Source organism: Myxine glutinosa, chromosome 1, assembly GCF_964187855.1.
Source record: "Myxine glutinosa chromosome 1, kmMyxGlut1.1, whole genome shotgun sequence".
Taxonomy (NCBI): domain Eukaryota; kingdom Metazoa; phylum Chordata; class Myxini; order Myxiniformes; family Myxinidae; genus Myxine; species Myxine glutinosa.
This window is the reverse complement of record NC_136261.1, coordinates 234896581-234913781: the sequence shown is the minus strand read 5'-3', so window position 1 is coordinate 234913781 and position 17201 is coordinate 234896581. Positions and strand designations below refer to the sequence as shown.

Here is a 17201-nt window from a genome sequence, read left to right as displayed (position 1 = left end):
TGGATTTGGGGTGCATTAGCGGGGTAAAAAAGAACAAGGTTTTGGATGGGGGAAGATAAGAGATGGTGAACAACTGTTTTAAAGACCTGGAGGGAGGAATGGGATTGAAGAGAGTGTGGGAGTTTGTTCCAGAGGCGGGAAAAAAGGGGGATGAAAGAGTGAAGGTGAGCAGAGAGTCTTGATTTTGGCAATTTCACGAGAAGAGGGTTGCTGGCAGTTCTTGTGCGACCTAAAGGAATATTTGGGGGACAGAACACAGACAGAGCTGGGGGGGCTAGTCCAGAGAGGAGTCGGTAGAAGACAGAAAGACCACCAACCTGCCTGTGGTGAGAAAGAGAAAGGCCCTCAGAATCACCTTCATCACGGGAGATTCCAATAATCCTGAAGGCTTTGGTTTCTACAGCATGAAGCAGAGCTAGGTGTGAGGCAGGAGCACCAGCCCAGAGGGGAGAGCAGTATTCCATCAAGCTGCAGATGAAAGCCTTGTATGTGGTGAGGAGCTCAGAGGTGCCAAGGAAGGACTTCGCACGATGGAGGATGCCGAGTCGGCGACTGGCTTTGGAGGCCAGCCTGGAAATGTGGTTTTCCCAGGAAAGATCATGGCTGATAGTGAGGCCCAAAAGCTTGAGTGACAGAACCTCTTTAAGAGGATTGTTGAGAAAGTATATGGGAGGGTTGTCCAGACGGTCTTTTCGTAGAGGCATTGTGAGAGTGTGAGATTTGTCAGGATTGAAAGACATGTTCCACTTGTTTGACCAGTTTGAGATATTGTCCAGGTATGCAGAGTGAAGAGGCTGCACACTGCCGATCTGAAGGATGAGGAATGGAGCGGCAGAGAGTGGAGTCATGAGTAAAGAGATAGAGAGGATTTTCGAGAGAGTTGGAGAGATCATTGAGGAAGACCAAAAAAAGCACAGAGCCCAGAACACTGCCTTGAGGAACTCCAGCCTCAGCAAAAAGGGGTGATGAGAGAATTCCATTCAGGGCCACACGTTGACTACGACCGGAGAGGAAGTCTGCAAGCCATGCGTGGACGTTTCCATGGATACAATACGAGGAGAGTTTGGTGAGCAGAGCGGTGTCTCGCTCACCCCGGCTTAGTCACGCTGCAGCGGCAAGCCGCACTCGTCCACGCGTCATCCGCTAGGAGAACCGCAGTCCCCGGGCTGCGGGCTCTTCCCGTTGCCTCTGCACATCTCCCGGTGGTGTCTTCGACATGGTCGGTCCAAGCACAAGATCGCGAGAGGGAAGAACAAGGGAGCAAGAGCGACAATGGAGCAAGGGAGAGGAAGGCAAGGAGCAGAGAGAAAAATGTCGGTCTGAGAGCTATTTTAACGTCGGGTCGTGATGTCATCGGCGCTTCTCCACCAATGCCCGCAGGCCACCACCACCCCGTCCAGCTCTCCACCAGTCACCACGCCGCTTCTTGGGTCTTCCTTCTTTCACCAATCAGTGAGTGCCTTCTTGCTCTGCCCTGGCCAATCAGCGAGTCCCTTCTTACCCCGGCCTTCCTTTTGGTCAACTCCTGCCCAATCACTGTCCTTCTGGGCATGGCTCTCGGCCTGCCTGAGCGATGTGTGCCTGCGAGGTGGGATTGTCAGCCCCAGTGCCCGATGTCTGGCTCCCAGTTGGTTTTATTGCTATTATGGTTTAATTAATGGGCATTTCCTCACTCGTGTCTATGGTGCAGTGCCAAAAGAGAAAAAGGATAAATTACTGAGGTTTGTCGAACAGGGGAATTAACATGATCCCGATACTAGTTAACATGCCCCATTCCTCGTAATGGAGACGAAGATACACCTTACTCCAACATTCGGCTAAACAAAACTTATTTTATGGTGATGGTTCTTACCCGACATCCGGAGCATGTTAATTTATACAAATCTACCTGAATCTACATATCACTGCCTACCCCACAGACATAACAATGTCTTATAAAAAAAGATGATATAAGCAAGCGTGATACTAGGCCGAGGCGTCACACTTGGACATGCTCGCAAGGCTGCACTGTCAAATAAACTGTTCCAACCCATCATATTTTATGGACTTTCTACTATGTATACATACTCGTATATAATAACTCCAGCAGTCAGGTCAAGACTGTGCGGTGGCCACAATCACAAGGTGAGCTATCAAAGCAACCTGTTTTCATGATCTGCATCTGACAATTCACAAATGACAGTTGGTTTATATGATTTCATGTGAAGATATTCTTTCACTGTGTGATGTAACGACGAATATGAAATACCCAACTCTGCAGAACGTTTCTGTAATGATTTTTTCGGAGTTCTGATAATGGATGTACGTATTTAATGTTTTGAATTCCCAAATTGTGATTTTTTGGTCATCCACTGCGCTTGCTGTTGAGTACACTTCCAGTCTGAAATGCCTTTTTCCCCAAAGATGAAGATTTGATTTTGACGGTGCTGGATTTCCCAAACGCTCCGCAAAGTCTTCTTGCACCTGTTTCATCGACTTGTTTGTGTTTCTCCTCTCGTTGTACCACACCACTGCTACCAGCGTCTCTTCCAATGGAAATGGACTGGTGGCTGCCATCTTGGTTTAATGTATTATTTGTATTATCTGAAAAAAACCAGTATACATACATTATACATGGTATAAATAAATTGATATATGTGGGAAAATAACATATGCACCAGTCCAGGAATCAAACCCAGGTTCTCTGGAAAACTGTACCACTACCAGTGCTCTGCCATCTGAGCTATCTGGGCGACACTGCCTGAGCATGCAATGGGTATAAACAATGGGCATGTTTATAATGGTATAAACAAATCTTGCATAAGCAGCTAAAACATGTCCTGGGACTTAAGACTCACCCTGGTGTAGATATGCAGAATTATTTGATTCATTTCGACGTTTGTTTCCCTCAATTCTAACTGGCACGTCTGAGTGATATCAGTGATTATGTCAGTTTTGTTCCCATTTGCGTTGGAATAGCACAATTGCGCCCAGCAGCAGACCCACAGTCAGACACATATTACGTACCGATACACAAACATGCTGAACTCCCTTTCACCTTCCTGCGTAATTGAAAGATAGAGTCCAGGGGCTTGTTGAAGTAGAGCACCGAAAGACCGTGAATGACACAGAGTTCAATAAATGAAGAAGAGTGCGCACCTATCACGTGACCCTGTGCCGTTTCAGAAGTGAGCCGCCATTACCAAAGAGGGCAAATCAGCGCTGTTTACGTCAGCCGATACTCTGAGCAAGCTTAAATAGATACATTTCTAGTGAGCAATAACATGAAGAACGGCAATGATTATGAATATGATTGAATGCATGAATGAATGATGCATGAATGAATGATGCATGAATGAATGAATGCCGGAATGAATGAATGCAGGAATGAATGAATGCAGGAATGAATGGAATAAATGCAGGAATGAATGAATGCATGAATGAATGCATGCATGAATGAATGCATGCATGAATGAATGAATGAATGCTTGAATGAATGAATGCATGCATGAATGAATGCATGCATGAATGAATGCAGGAATGAATGGAATAAATGCAGGAATGAATGAATGCCTGAATGAATGAATGCATGTCATGACGCAACTGAATTCATGTTGGTTTAGCTAGGACTTTAACTAAACTTACTTTTATGTCCCCAACTTCAGTCCATGCATGTGATGCACGCAAGAAATCAAATGTATCTATCATAGCACGCCTGGAGGTAGATTGGTAGAGATTACAAAATATTATAGGCCTAGCCCGAGACCAAATATAAGGCTATTATTACATGATTAAGCCCTTACACTCTCACACTTGTGCCAAATGTACCACGGAAGCAAGGCCTACAGTGGATGGAGAGTGAGGGGATCGTGTAGGCATAATTGTGAGGTTTGGATGAAGTTTTTCAACAGCATGAAAATCTAGTGGAATAAAATAAACTGGGATAGGGCCTAGGCCCTATGGCTCTGCCTAGCCCCTAGCTAGGCCTGATGATACCAGTACTAGTAAGTAGTGATAGTACTACTACCATGCATATCATATGTTTTTAGGTCCAAGATTGATACGTAGGCCTTGGAACCGAGACGACACTACAGACAGCTTATTAAGCAAAATGTCTAAACTTTGATGCCTTCAATTGTGACTAGACTACTAAAACTCTATAGGCCTAGGCCTACTAGGCATGAAGTGGTTTAATTGAAGGAGATTAAGCCTTAGGCCTAGATAAGATATTGTATTTACAAATAGTCTATGTCTAAAATGATGTTATACATGTTTATGTATTAGGCCTCACTATTTATTTTTTTTACTAATTTTTTTTTAATATTTACAATTTTATTGTTTGCTGCCGAAAAGTGACGGTGAGGACACGCACTCTTTGTATTCCTTATGGTAAATATCATTTGTCGTTTTATTTTCAGATTCCCCCTTGAATATCCAATCCTATTGCAGAAGTGGAAGACCAACATTAGTCGAAGTAGCTTCACACCAACTGTCAACCACAGAGTCTTCAGTGAGCACTTCTTGAAGGATGATTATGTTGTCGGGAATATCCTAATCTCTCTATTCCTTCATTAACCCCATACGGTACTAATTTACAAATTAATGTACACATTTTGGTAGGCCTACAATAAGAAAGCTCCTATTGTTTTGTTTTCGTGATCCTCAAATTTTACCTAAGCTGTAATTGCACCACCCTCCTTAATTAGGGGAATGCGCCAAATTATTAATGTTGATCACTTGGTAATCAGGTATCTATTAGTATTGTTGCATAGTCTGTTAGTGTTATTGCTTTTGCTGCTGTTGCTTGGAGCAACAATTTATTTTTCTTTAAATGATGGTTATGTAGTTGAAAATATTGTAAAACATGATTGCAAAAAGGAGCAATATAACATTTTTTTTTCAGAATCCTTTTTTTTACTACAAATCAATGGAAAATTACATCAAATCAACAATCTGTGGGTTTGTGTGAGGAGGAGGGGGAGTACACATCTGTGGGTTTTGAATGGGGAGGGAGAGGAATAGGGCAAGAGTGAAGGTGTGTCTGTGTGTTTTAGCTTGTGTATGTGTGTGCGGTGTGTGTGCGTTCGCATGATAATGTAAAGCGCCATGAGGGTTGTTTACTCTGCTTGATGGGGCTATATAAGACTCCTTTATTATTATTAATCTACAAAAAAGTGAAAAAGACAACCACAATACATGCACCAGGGACTTAAGTAGGACCAATGCTCGTTAAAGGCAAATCCCTCGAAGAAGCACATGAAAAAATTGCAAAAAACAACAACAAACTAACAAACAAGAAGACGTCATGTGGAGCACGATACTTGCAAAATCCCCCCCCCCCCCCCAAGAAAAGAAAATCCATTGATACAGCAAATTGTCCATTTCATCAAGATTAAAATTGACAATCTTGATCAAAGCTCGGGTCAATAGGAAGAAAATTTACGATTTTTCTGATGAAAATGATGATTTTGTAAGGTTGACTTTGAGTTGACCTTTGACCTTTTGACCTCAAAAATAGTTGGTTTCCCTATTTAATGACTCAATGTGTAAATGCTGTTCAATTTTCAAGTCAATCGGATGAAAATTGACGGCTTTTTAGATGAAAATTGACGATTTTTAAAATTTGACCTTGAGTTGACCTTTGACCTTTTGACCTCAAATAGTAGGTTCCCATTTAGTGACTCGATGTGCAAATGCTGTTCAATTTTCAAGTCAATCAGATGAAAATTGACGGCTTTTTAGATGAAAATTGACGATTTTTAAAATTTGACCTTGAGTTGACCTTTGACCTTTTGACCTCAAATAGTAGGTTCCAATTTAGTGACTCGATGTGCAAATGCTGTTCAATTTTCAAGTCAATCGTTTGAGAATTGATGTTTCTTTTTAGATGAAAATTGATGATTCTTAAAATTTGACCTTAAGTTGACCTTTGACCTTTTGACCTCAAAATAGTTCATTTCCCAATTTAGTGACTTGATATACAAATGCTGTTCAATTTTCAAGTCAATCGGATTTAAAATGGCGATGTTAGAAATATGACCTGCAGATGACCTTTGACCTTTGACCTCAAAATCAATAGGCTTCTCAATCTCAATAGATAAATTAAATTACAGAACTGATCATTTGTCATATTTCGTTTTTTCTATCCAGGTATTCATCCCAGAGATGACACGGAAGCCAGCAAACATCAACTGAACGAAAATGCTGCACCAACTGTGTTCCCATCTTACCCAGTGCTCAAACAAAAGGAGAAAGCCACCGAAAAAGAGGCCTCTGTCCACACCATCGACAACTCAAGCCTCACGACTTGAGGAGAGAAAACCAGACACGCCACTTCCTGACCATAACTATTGTACATCTCCAGATGCAGTGGGAGAGAACTTGAAGGACACAAGCACAAAGCTGACCAAGGCTCGCAAAGAACTGAAAGTTCTGAAACAGAAAGTAAAAGAAAATACACTTTTATCAAATGCATTTGTAGGAAATACTTTTTCTCATTTATTTCCATAATTTGGCTAAGATAAAGCCAGGTACGGTTTCGTTCACGAGTGACAGTTTTACGTATTGTTTACATTCAAACTCGTCCGCCAATGCATGTACATCCGGGTTATCCGAGCAATTCTTGCCCTCTTTGGTAATGGCGGACGTGCCCTCATGTGCGCACGCGATCGTAACGTTAGCGGTGTAGGAACTGCGCACTCTTGTTTATTTATAGAACTCTGTGAGTATAATATGCAATGACATTAACAGTGGGGATAGTGCATTCACTGGCAAACCTTAGTGGGAGAATATGTTATTGGTGTTCTCGATTATAACAATATTTATACGTTCGTCCGTCCTTTGCAATTCCGCGACGACGGCCTCGTCCACATTCGTGTTTTTTAGGCGGTGTATTTCAAGGCAGCACGTCTGATGGAATGCACTGTTTCTTCGGCTCACCACACTCCGTTTCGATGCACTTATTTGGTTAAAAAGTGTCGTTTCGGGGGAAAGTTTTAGGTTAGAGTTAATAAAAGTGTAGCGAATGGTGTGTAAAGTAATGAACGCAAGTCGTGAAACAAAACTGTTTATGTGAGTGGGGAAATGGAAATATAGAAGGAAAGCGTTCGAGAATTGACACTTGACAGAGCGTAAAGTGAGGAAGCAACAAGGTCAAGAGTAAATAATGTGACAGTGAACGACAGGTAGAAGGGAGGTTGTGAAGGAGGGTAAAAAAGAGGTGAAGGAGGGTAAAAAAAGAGGTGAAGGAGGGTAAAAAAAGAGGTGAAGGAGGGTTTACAAAAAAGAGGTGGAGGGTGGAAGGGGGTTTGAGATAAGGCGAAGGGTAAACACGTAAGGGAACATCTCCCGACATTTTGTTCGCTTTGCCGTCTCTAGGCTCAACCGGTATATCGGTGGGGTTAGGGGGGAGGTTCCCTGAAAGCCGTGCGCTCCGTATCCGCCTTGGTGCGAACGATACCTCGGCCTACACGGAGCTCGGATAGGCAGGTTCCCGGGCTGGGCACGCGTGGAGCCCTCTTGGTGGTGCGACCCGATCCGAACACCGCTGGGCACGGCTCCAGCCACTTGCTGTTACGCCTACGGTGGGTGAACGACCGATAGAGGAGGGAAAGATTGTTGTCTGGCTTGCCACTGTGACTATGGCTTTCACAAAGAGGAGACCCTGGACCCCTGCCTTGACTGCCAACCTGCCCTGACTGCCGACCCGACCCCTGCCCTGACCGCCGACCGGACCCCTACCCTGACCACCGACCCGACCCCTACCCTGACCACCGACCCGACCCCTACCCTGACCGCCGACCCGACCCCTACCCTGACCACCGACCCGATCCCTGCCCTGACCGCCGACCCGACCCCTGCCCTGACTGCCGACCCGACCCCTGCCCTGACTGCCGACCCGACCTCTGCCCTGACTGCCGACCCGACCCCTGCCCTGACTGCCGACCCGACCCCTGCCCTGACTGCCGACCCGACCCCTGCCCTGACTGCCGACCCGACCCCTGCCCTGACTGCCGACCCGACCCCTGCCCTGACTGCCGACCCGACCCCTGCCCTGACTGCCGACCCGACCCCTGCCCTGACTGCCGACCCGACCCCTGCCCTGACTGCCGACCCGACCCCTGCCCTGACTGCCGACCCGACCCCTGCCCTGACTGCCGACCCGACCCCTGCCCTGACTGCCGACCCGACCCCTGCCCTGACTGCCGCCCCGACCCCTGCCCTGACTGCCGACCCGACCCCTGCCCTGACTGCCGACCCGACCCCTGCCCTGACTGCCGCCCCGACCCCTGCCCTGACTGCCGACCCGACCCCTGCCCTGACTGCCGACCCGACCCCTGCCCTGACTGCCGACCCGACCCCTGCCCTGACTGCCGACCCGACCCCTGCCCTGACTGCCGACCCGACCCCTGCCCTGACTGCCGACCCGACCCCTGCCCTGACTGCCGACCCGACCCCTGCCCTGACTGCCGACCCGACCCCTGCCCTGACTGCCGACCCGACCCCTGCCCTGACTGCCGACCCGACCCCTGCCCTGACTGCCGACCCGACCCCTGCCCTGACTGCCGACCCGACCCCTGCCCTGACTGCCGACCCGACCCCTGCCCTGACTGCCGACCCGACCCCTGCCCTGACTGCCGACCCGACCCCTGCCCTGACTGCCGACCCGACCCCTGCCCTGACTGCCGACCCGACCCCTGCCCTGACTGCCGACCCGACCCCTGCCCTGACTGCCGACCCGACCCCTGCCCTGACTGCCGACCCGACCCCTGTCCTGATTGCCCTGACTGCCGACGTCCTGATTGCCCTGACTGCCGACCCGACGCCCTGCCCTGACTGCCGACCCGACCCCTGCCCTGACAGCCGACCCGACCCCTGCCCTGACTGCCGACCCGACCCCTGCCCTGACGGCCGACCCGACCCCTGCCCTGACGGCCGACCCGACCCCTGCCCTGACTGCCGACCCGACCCCTGTCCTGATTTGCCCTGACTGCCGACCTGACCCCTGCCCTGACTGCCGACCCGACCCCTGCCCTGACTGCCGACCCGACCCCTGCCCTGACTGCCGACCCGACCCCTGCCCTGACTGCCGACCCGACCCCTGCCCTGACTGCCGACCCGACCCCTGCCCTGACTGCCGACCCGACCCCTGCCCTGATGGCCGACCCGACCCCTGCCCTGACTGCCGACCCAACCCCTGTCCTGAATGCCCTGACTGCCGACCCGACCCCCGCCCTGACTGCCGACCCGACCCCCACCCTGACTGCCGACCCGACCCCCGCCCTGACTGCCGACCCGACCCCTGCCCTGACTGCCGACCCGACCCCCGCCCTGACTGCCGACCCGACCCCCGCCCTGACTGCCGACCCGACCTCCGCCCTGACTGCCGACCCGACCCCCGCCCTGACTGCCGACCCGACCCCTGTCCTGAATGCCCTGACTGCCGACCCGACCCCCGCCCTGACTGCCGACCCGACCCCTGCCCTGCCTTCCGACCCGACCCCCGCCCTGACTGCCGACCCGACCCCCGCCCTGACTGCCGACCCGACCCCCGCCCTGACTGCCGACCCGACCCCCGCCCTGACTGCCGACCCGACCCCCGCCCTGACTGCCGACCCGACCCCCGCCCTGACTGCCGACCCGACCCCCGCCCTGACTGCCGACCCGACCCCCGCCCTGACTGCCGACCCGACCCCCGCCCTGACTGCCGAGCCGACCCCCGCCCTGACTGCCGAGCCGACCCCCGCCCTGACTGCCGAGCCGACCCCCGCCCTGACTGCCGAGCCGACCCCCGCCCTGACTGCCGACCCGACCCCCGCCCTGACTGCCGACCCGACCCCCGCCTTGACTGCCAACCTGCCCTCACTGCCTAGCTGACCCCTGCCCTGACTGCCGACCCGACCCCTGTCCTGACTGCCGTCCCGACCCCTGCCCTGACTGCCGACCCGATCCCTGCCCTGACTGCCGACCCGACCCCTGTCCTGATTGCCCTGACTGCAGCCCCGACCCCTGCCCTGACTGCCGACCCGACCCCTGCCCTGACTGCCAACCCGACCCCTGCCCTGACTCCCGACCCGACCCCTGCCTTGACTGCCAACCTGCCCTGACTGCCTAGCTGACCCCTGCCCTGACTGCCCACCCAACCCCTGTCCTGATTGCCTTGCTGGCTGACCCGACCCCTGCCCTGACTGCCGACCTGACCCCTGCCCTGACTGCCGACCCGACCCCTGCCCTGACTGCCGACCCGACCCCTGTCCTGACTGCCGACCCGACCCCTGTCCTGACTGCCGACCCGACCCCTGTCCTGACTGCCGACCCGACCCCTGCCCTGACTGCCGACCCGACCCCTGCCTTCACTGCCAACCTGCCCTGACTGCCTAGCCGACCCTTGTCCTGATGGCCTTGACGGCCGACCCGAACCCTGCCCTGACTGCCGACCCGACCCCTGCCCTGACTGCCGACCCGACCCCTGCCTTCACTGCCAACCTGCCCTGACTGCCTAGCCGACCCTTGTCCTGATGTCCTGATGGCCTTGACGGCCGACCCGAACCCTGCCCTGACTGCCGACCCGACCCCTGTCCTGATTGCCTTGATGGCTGACCCGACCCCTGCCCTGACTGCCGACCCGACCCCTGCCCTGACTGCCGACCCAACCCCTGCCTTGACTGCCAACCTGCCCTGACTGCCTAGCTGACACCTGCCCTGACTGCCGACCTGACCCCTGTCCTGATTGCCTTGATGGCCGACCCGACCCCTGCACTGACTGCCGACCCGACCCGACCCCTGCCCTGACTGCTGACCCGACCCCTGCCTTGACTGCCAACCTGCCCTGACTGCCTAGCCGACCCCTGCCCTGACTGCCGACACGACCCCTGCCCTGACTGCCCCCCAAACCGCTGTCCTGATGGCCCTGACTGCCGACCGGACCCCTGCCCTGACTGCTGACCGGACCCCTGCCCTGACTGCCGACCGGACCCCTGCCTTGAAGGCTGACCCGACCCCTATGGCCGATCCCTGCCCCACCTTGTCTGCCGACTCCCGCCCGCCTACGACGGATCCCGGGCCGCTGACCTTACCAACTGACTACCCATTCCTGCCTTTATTACCGACACTTGCAAGCAATGCCAACCATCCAGTGTATTTCCTTTTTCAGTAAGGTGCTTTCCGTCACTCCAAACATTTATTAACACTCCGCGGAATTAATCCAATCTGAGGAGAAATTTGTTTTGATATTCTTCACTTTTCTTCAGTTAATATCACTTTGATGAAATGTTTGTATTTATGCCGTCTCTGTTCTATAAATACATTTTTGACGTTTAATGATGCCAACATGACTGCATGGTGTCCTGCGAATAATCATGGAAAGAGCAGTTGTCCTGTAAGATCGCCACGTATTCCCCTCCGTTATTGGTCCCCACTGCCCAAGCATTCCTTTTCAATAACCTGTCAAATTTTGTACTTTTCTAGTCCATATTAAAAAGCATTTGGGGTTTAAATATACAGCATATACAGAAAGTATTCTCACCCCTTGACTTTTTCACATTTTGCTGTGTTACCGCCTGAATTTCAAATGGGTTTAATTGAGTTTTTTTTTTTTTGCCTCCGATCTACACAAAATACCCATATATGGCAAAGCAAAAATGTGTTTTTGTACATTTTTACAAATTTAATGAAAATGAAATACAGAAATATCTAATTTACATCAGTATTCAACCCCCTGATTCAATACTTTGTAGAAGCACCTTTGTCGGCGATTACAGCTTTGAGTCTTCTTGTGTATGTCTGTATCAGCTTTGCACATCTGGATTTGGGGAGTTTCTCCCATTCTTCCTTGCAGATTTGCTCAAGTTGGATGGGGAGTTTGTGAACAGCAATCTTCAAGTCTTTCCACAGATTCTCAATGGGATTAAAGTCTGGGCTTTGCCTGAACCACTCCAGGGTTTTCACGTTCTTGTTCTGAAGCCATTCCAGTGTTACTTTGGCTGTATGCTTGGGGTCATTGTCCTGTTGGAACATAAATCTTTGCCGCAGTCTAAGGTCTTTTGCACTCTTAAGCCGGTTCTTCTGAAGGATTTGCCTGTATGTGGCTTCATTCATTTTCCCTCTATACTTACTAGTCTCCCAGTCCCTGGTGCTGAAAATCATCCCCATAGCAAGATACTGACACCACCATGCTTCATGGTAGGGATGGTGTTAGATGGGTGATGAGCTGTGCTCGGTTTCCACCAAACATAGCGCTTTGCATTCAGGCCAAAGAGTTAAATTTTTGTCACAACAGACCACAGAATCTTTTGCCTGATGCGCTCAGAGTCTTTCATGTGCCTTGTGCCAAACTCCAGACATGCTGTCATGTGCCTTTTTTCCCAGGAGTGGCTTTTGTCGGGCCACTCACCCATAAAGCTTAGGTTTGTGAAGTGCTGCAGAGACTGTTGTTCTTCTGGCACGTTCTCCCATCTCAGCCAAGGAACTCTGTAGTTCTGTCAGAGTGGTCATTCGGTTTTTCATCACCTCCCTGACCAAGATCCTTCTTGCCCAGTTGCTCAGTTTGGTCGGACGGCCAGCTCTAGGAAGAGTCTGGGTACTTACTAATGATATTCTTTCCATTTCCTAATGATTGAGCTCACTGTGCTCTTCGGAACTTTCAACAATCTATAAATTGTTTTATACCCTTCCCCAGATATATGCCTCCTGACAATTCTATCTCGGAGTTCTAAGGACAGTTCCTTGTACTTCATGATGGAGTTTCTGTTCTGACATGCACTGTCAACTGTGGGACCTTATATTGAAAGGTGTGTTTCTAAATCATGTCCAAGCCACAGGTGGACTCCAATCAAGTTGTATAGACCTCAAGGATGATCAAAGGAAATTGGGTGTACCTGAGATTAATTTGGAGCATTATTGTAAAGGCGTTTGAATACTTATTGACTTAAGACATTTCAGCTTTTCATTTTGAATTGACTTGCAAACATTTTTTTTTTTTATTCCACTTTTAGATTGAGGTATTATGTGTAAATCTAAATCAGTGACAAAAAAAATCTCAATTTAATCCATTTTAAATTCATGTTGTAACAACAAAATGTGAGAAAGTCAAGGGGTGTGAATACTTTCTGAAGGCACTGTATACAGTACCTCTCGGCATTGCTAGCAATAAATGCTCCCCATACGTACGTCTCTTCTGTAGTGCTGTTGCATTTCTACGTGCTGTATGAATATTGGGTATGGTTACTTGCTTGCTTTTTTGGTAGCGATTGTAGCTTGAATGTGATCGTGGTTTATGGAACTACTAGTGGGCCTGTTGGTCTTCAAGGCTTTGTAGCAATGGGAGGAGTAGTTGAGAGGAGGACTGAGGATTTATACGTTGTTATTATCGCCAAATGATACTACGACTACTATTATTATTAGGTTTCCTCTGCATGAAATGTAGAGGACGGTTACTGTTAGAATGCATGCATCCTGGAGTTTATGGGGCGGATTGAGAGAACAGAGGGAGCAATATCAGACAATAATATCGCTGGTTAAGAAAAAGACCACAAACCTGCCTGTGATGTGAAAGGAACACACCTTGTGCTTCAGTGTCATCACAGGAGATTCCAATAATTTTGAGAGCTTAGATTCCATGTAATCCAGTGGAGATGGAGTGATGCTGGAGTGCCAAACCATAGTGGAGAGCAGAGCTCAAATGAGATGCAGACAAACGCCTTGTAGACAGAGTAGTTCTGGTTTCCCAAGGAAAAGCTTTGGTCTATGGAGGATGCCAAATCTGCTGCTGACTCTAGAGTCCAGCTTTGCTATGTGACGGCCCAAACGAGGTCATGATTGATAGTGAAGCCGAGAAGTGAAACACACTAAAACTCCCTGGCAGAGTAGTAGCAGAGTAATAATAGTCGTCGATTATGACGATTTTGGAACAGCTGTGGATGGTAACGGAACAGTTCGTGTGAATGCAGTTTGTTCCATGAGCATCATTTTTAATGGCATGTTCAGATCGACGAATTAAGAAAGGCTGCCGACCTGTCAAATGTAGGGTTGTGATTCTCAATGAAGACATGGCCAACCAAGAACGAACGGTCTGAATTGATTCAACACATTTTCTTGAACCCAACTATCCTTCTGCCATGCCAATACTGCAAGCGTGATGAGGAAATGCTTTTCCAAAACCCAATGATAACGGTTGATCCGTGAGATAACTAGTTTGAAATCCATTTAATTCACTTGTGCTTTTACTAAACTTTCCATCTGTGCCATTACCTTCTGCAGAAGCATGCGTTCAATACTGGAAATATAATGCATAGTCCAACTGAGCGAGGATATACTCAAGACATGTTCTCTTCTTTTTCTGTTTCACACAGAAAAAAAACATGACAAGTCAGGAGACGACGATGGTTCACGAGCGAGCGGTATTCAATGACAAAGGATGGACTATAACTGAAACTGGGGAGTCGGGGGCCCACGTGGTGGCGAAAACCCGTAGTTCTATTCAGACTACTTTGAAATGGCCGTCCTTTGTGACCTTTAAAAGTCAAAACCGACATTGAAAATATATAAATAGGAATGTATTATATGTTATGAGACTAGTTAGCCACACAATACCGAAAATTCGGTTTGATTCCGACAACTTTGAAAATTTGACCTTTGTGACCTTCAAAGGTCAAAGGTCGAATATCCTGAAATTTGTTGGAAAACTTGTATTTCATGATGTATGTGATAATATAAGATCATGTACGACATTTCACCCTATCAGGAAGCGAACAATGTAATAAAACCATCAAAAATCGACTTTTGTAAATTTTGTGACCTTGTGACCTTGACCTTGGGGCGAAAATGAAAAATCGAGCTCCGTGGGGCTAGACACATGACATTGGCCGAACCAAATACCGAAACCCCTGTCAGATTCCACCAAACCCCTCGGAGAAGATGTAGCTTGAACTCGATTACCCCCGAAAAAGACATCTTTTTCGGGCGTCGCTCCGCCCACAATGGGCGCAATACGCCCACTCTAGGCAGGACACAACTAGATCATGATATCAACCTCCCACCCAAGTTTCATCAAGACCGGATGATATCATCGGGTAGTTATGCTGCGGACAGACAGACAGGAGAGAATGGAAAAATGAGTCTCGCTCGTGAAAACTATTGTCGCTCTGCGTCAGTGGCAGGTAGAATAAATGCAATCGATAGAATGTTACCTGAAGTGTGCTAGCCACGTTGCGAAGCGAGGGGAAGCTGACATTTCGGCAATTACCCCTTCGTCGGAGTAAAAGGGGGTCAAAGGGTTAAAGTCTGCTTCTCCTTGCTTCACTCGTGGTTAGCACACTTCGATCAACGTTGATTCCATCGATTGTGCGACCCTCTGAGGGTATGATACATGGAGAATGAGAAAGTTACACACTTGTGCTTTCTTCGTCAGAAATATGATGCTTGGTTTGATTCGCTGTTTGTCACATGTTTTCTTTGCATATTGATGGCCCCTTCACAATATCTTTATTCTTTATTTCTCGAGAAATAAAAGATTAAAAAACCCGTCCGTCTCTGAAAGCAGAACATCGGACAAGAACATTGTTTACATTTTAGTTATTACTACATTATTACAATCCCAGCATTGTTTTTTCTGTGTGGGTGTTAATATGGGGTGGACACTGTGTGCAGCCTGCTGTGTCCGCTGCACGTCTTTGTCGGTTGGTTCCTTCCTGCACCCAAACTTGTTTTTCCTTTTTAAAATATCCTCCTTTCATTTCCAAAAAATCACGTGACTTCTGAGGCCTGACTTTGTGCAAGATTGTATCATCGCCATTGCCCTGCTTCTCGTCCGAATGATCTCTTGCGGAAAAGTTTAAAAACCATTCTAGCATTTGCTTAGATGCCTGCCTAAAACCGATTGCCTTTGGTGCGTTTTAATGACGACTTCTTGCAGTTTCTTGTTTCTTAAAATTTGCAACGCCTTGGCTGCGATAAATTTTATCAGATCGACAGTTACAGTTGGTGTTATTTCATTGATTGTGGCATGTTTTGCTATTGATGCTAAAAGCTGCATGTCTTTTTATACCTGCGAATGCATTCATTAAACGTATCACCATCAATTTTATGAAGTTGTATATATATATATATATATATATATATATATATATATATATATATATATATATATATATATATATATATATATATATATATATATATATATATATATATATATATATATATATATACAGTCACATGAAAAAGTAAGTACACCCCATGTAAAGTTTTGACTTTTTCAACATATTTCAACATACAGCTATTTGATCTTCATTTCAACAATATTGATAGATAAAGGTGATATAATATAACAAATATCATGAAACATTTACATTTTGTAGTCCATTGTATAATTTAAATCAACATAAATGCAAATTTCACATGTGGAAAAAGTAAGTACACCCTTGGCTCTAATAGGTGGTATTGTCCCCTTTGGCAGAAACGACCTCAAGTAGGCGTTTCTTATAACTGTCTACCAGTCTCTGACATCGACGGGGAGAAATTTTTGCCCACTCCTCCATGCAGAATTCTTGCAGCTGTGCAATGTTTGAGGGGTTTCTTGCATGCACAGCTCGTTTCAAATCCCCCCACAACATCTCGATGGGATTTAGATCTGGGCTTTGACTTGGCCATTCCAGAACCCTCCATTTCTTTCTTTTCAGCCATTCTTTGGTGGATTTACTGGTATGTTTAGGGTCATTGTCATGTTGCAAGATCCACCTTCAGTTGAGCTTCAACTTTCCGACAGATGGCCTCACATTATCCTCAAGCACCCTCTGGTACAATTAAGAATTCATAGTGGATTATATGATGGTGAGCTGCCCAGGCCCTGATGCAGCAAAGCTGCCCCAAACCATAATATTTCCACCACCATGCTTTACAGTTGGTATCAGGTTCTTGTGGTCAAATGCTGTCTTTGGTTTTTGCCAAACATGTCTTCTGGTACTGTGGCCAAATAGCTCTACCTTTGACTCATCTGTCCAGAGCACATTGTTCCAGAAGTGCTGGTATTTGCCTAGGTGTTCATTGGCAAACTTTAGTCTTGCCCTGATGTTCTTTCTGGACAGCAAAGGTTTCCTCCTGGCACACCTCCCATGCAGATCAAATTTGTGCAGCCCCTTTCTAATGGTAGACTCGTGCACTTTGACATCAACAGTGGCAAGAGCTACCTGTAGGTTCCGTGATGACATTCTGGGGTTTTTTGAGAC

The 17201-nt window shown here is 48.1% G+C and overlaps 1 protein-coding gene and 1 long non-coding RNA gene across 5 annotated transcripts in view; one reads left to right on the top strand and one right to left on the bottom strand.

Annotated features, from left to right (window-relative positions):
- Positions 1-7510, bottom strand: part of LOC137435102 (uncharacterized) — a 37026-nt gene extending 29516 nt beyond the window's left edge. The window contains exon 1 of the long non-coding RNA XR_010985999.2: positions 7439-7510. This is a non-coding gene — a long non-coding RNA (uncharacterized LOC137435102). The remainder of the gene's footprint in view (positions 1-7438) is intronic.
- LOC137435087 (signal transducer and activator of transcription 5B) overlaps positions 6613-17201 on the top strand; it is a 189485-nt gene continuing 178896 nt past the window's right edge. The window contains exon 1 of one of the 4 annotated variants that reach the window (XM_068128543.2): positions 6613-6700. The gene's annotated coding sequence lies outside the window, so the exon portion shown is untranslated. Of the gene's footprint in view, positions 6701-7248; positions 7563-17201 lie in introns of those variants that run through there. The other 3 variants (XM_068128533.2, XM_068128553.2, XM_068128561.2) reach the window with 3 other exon arrangements.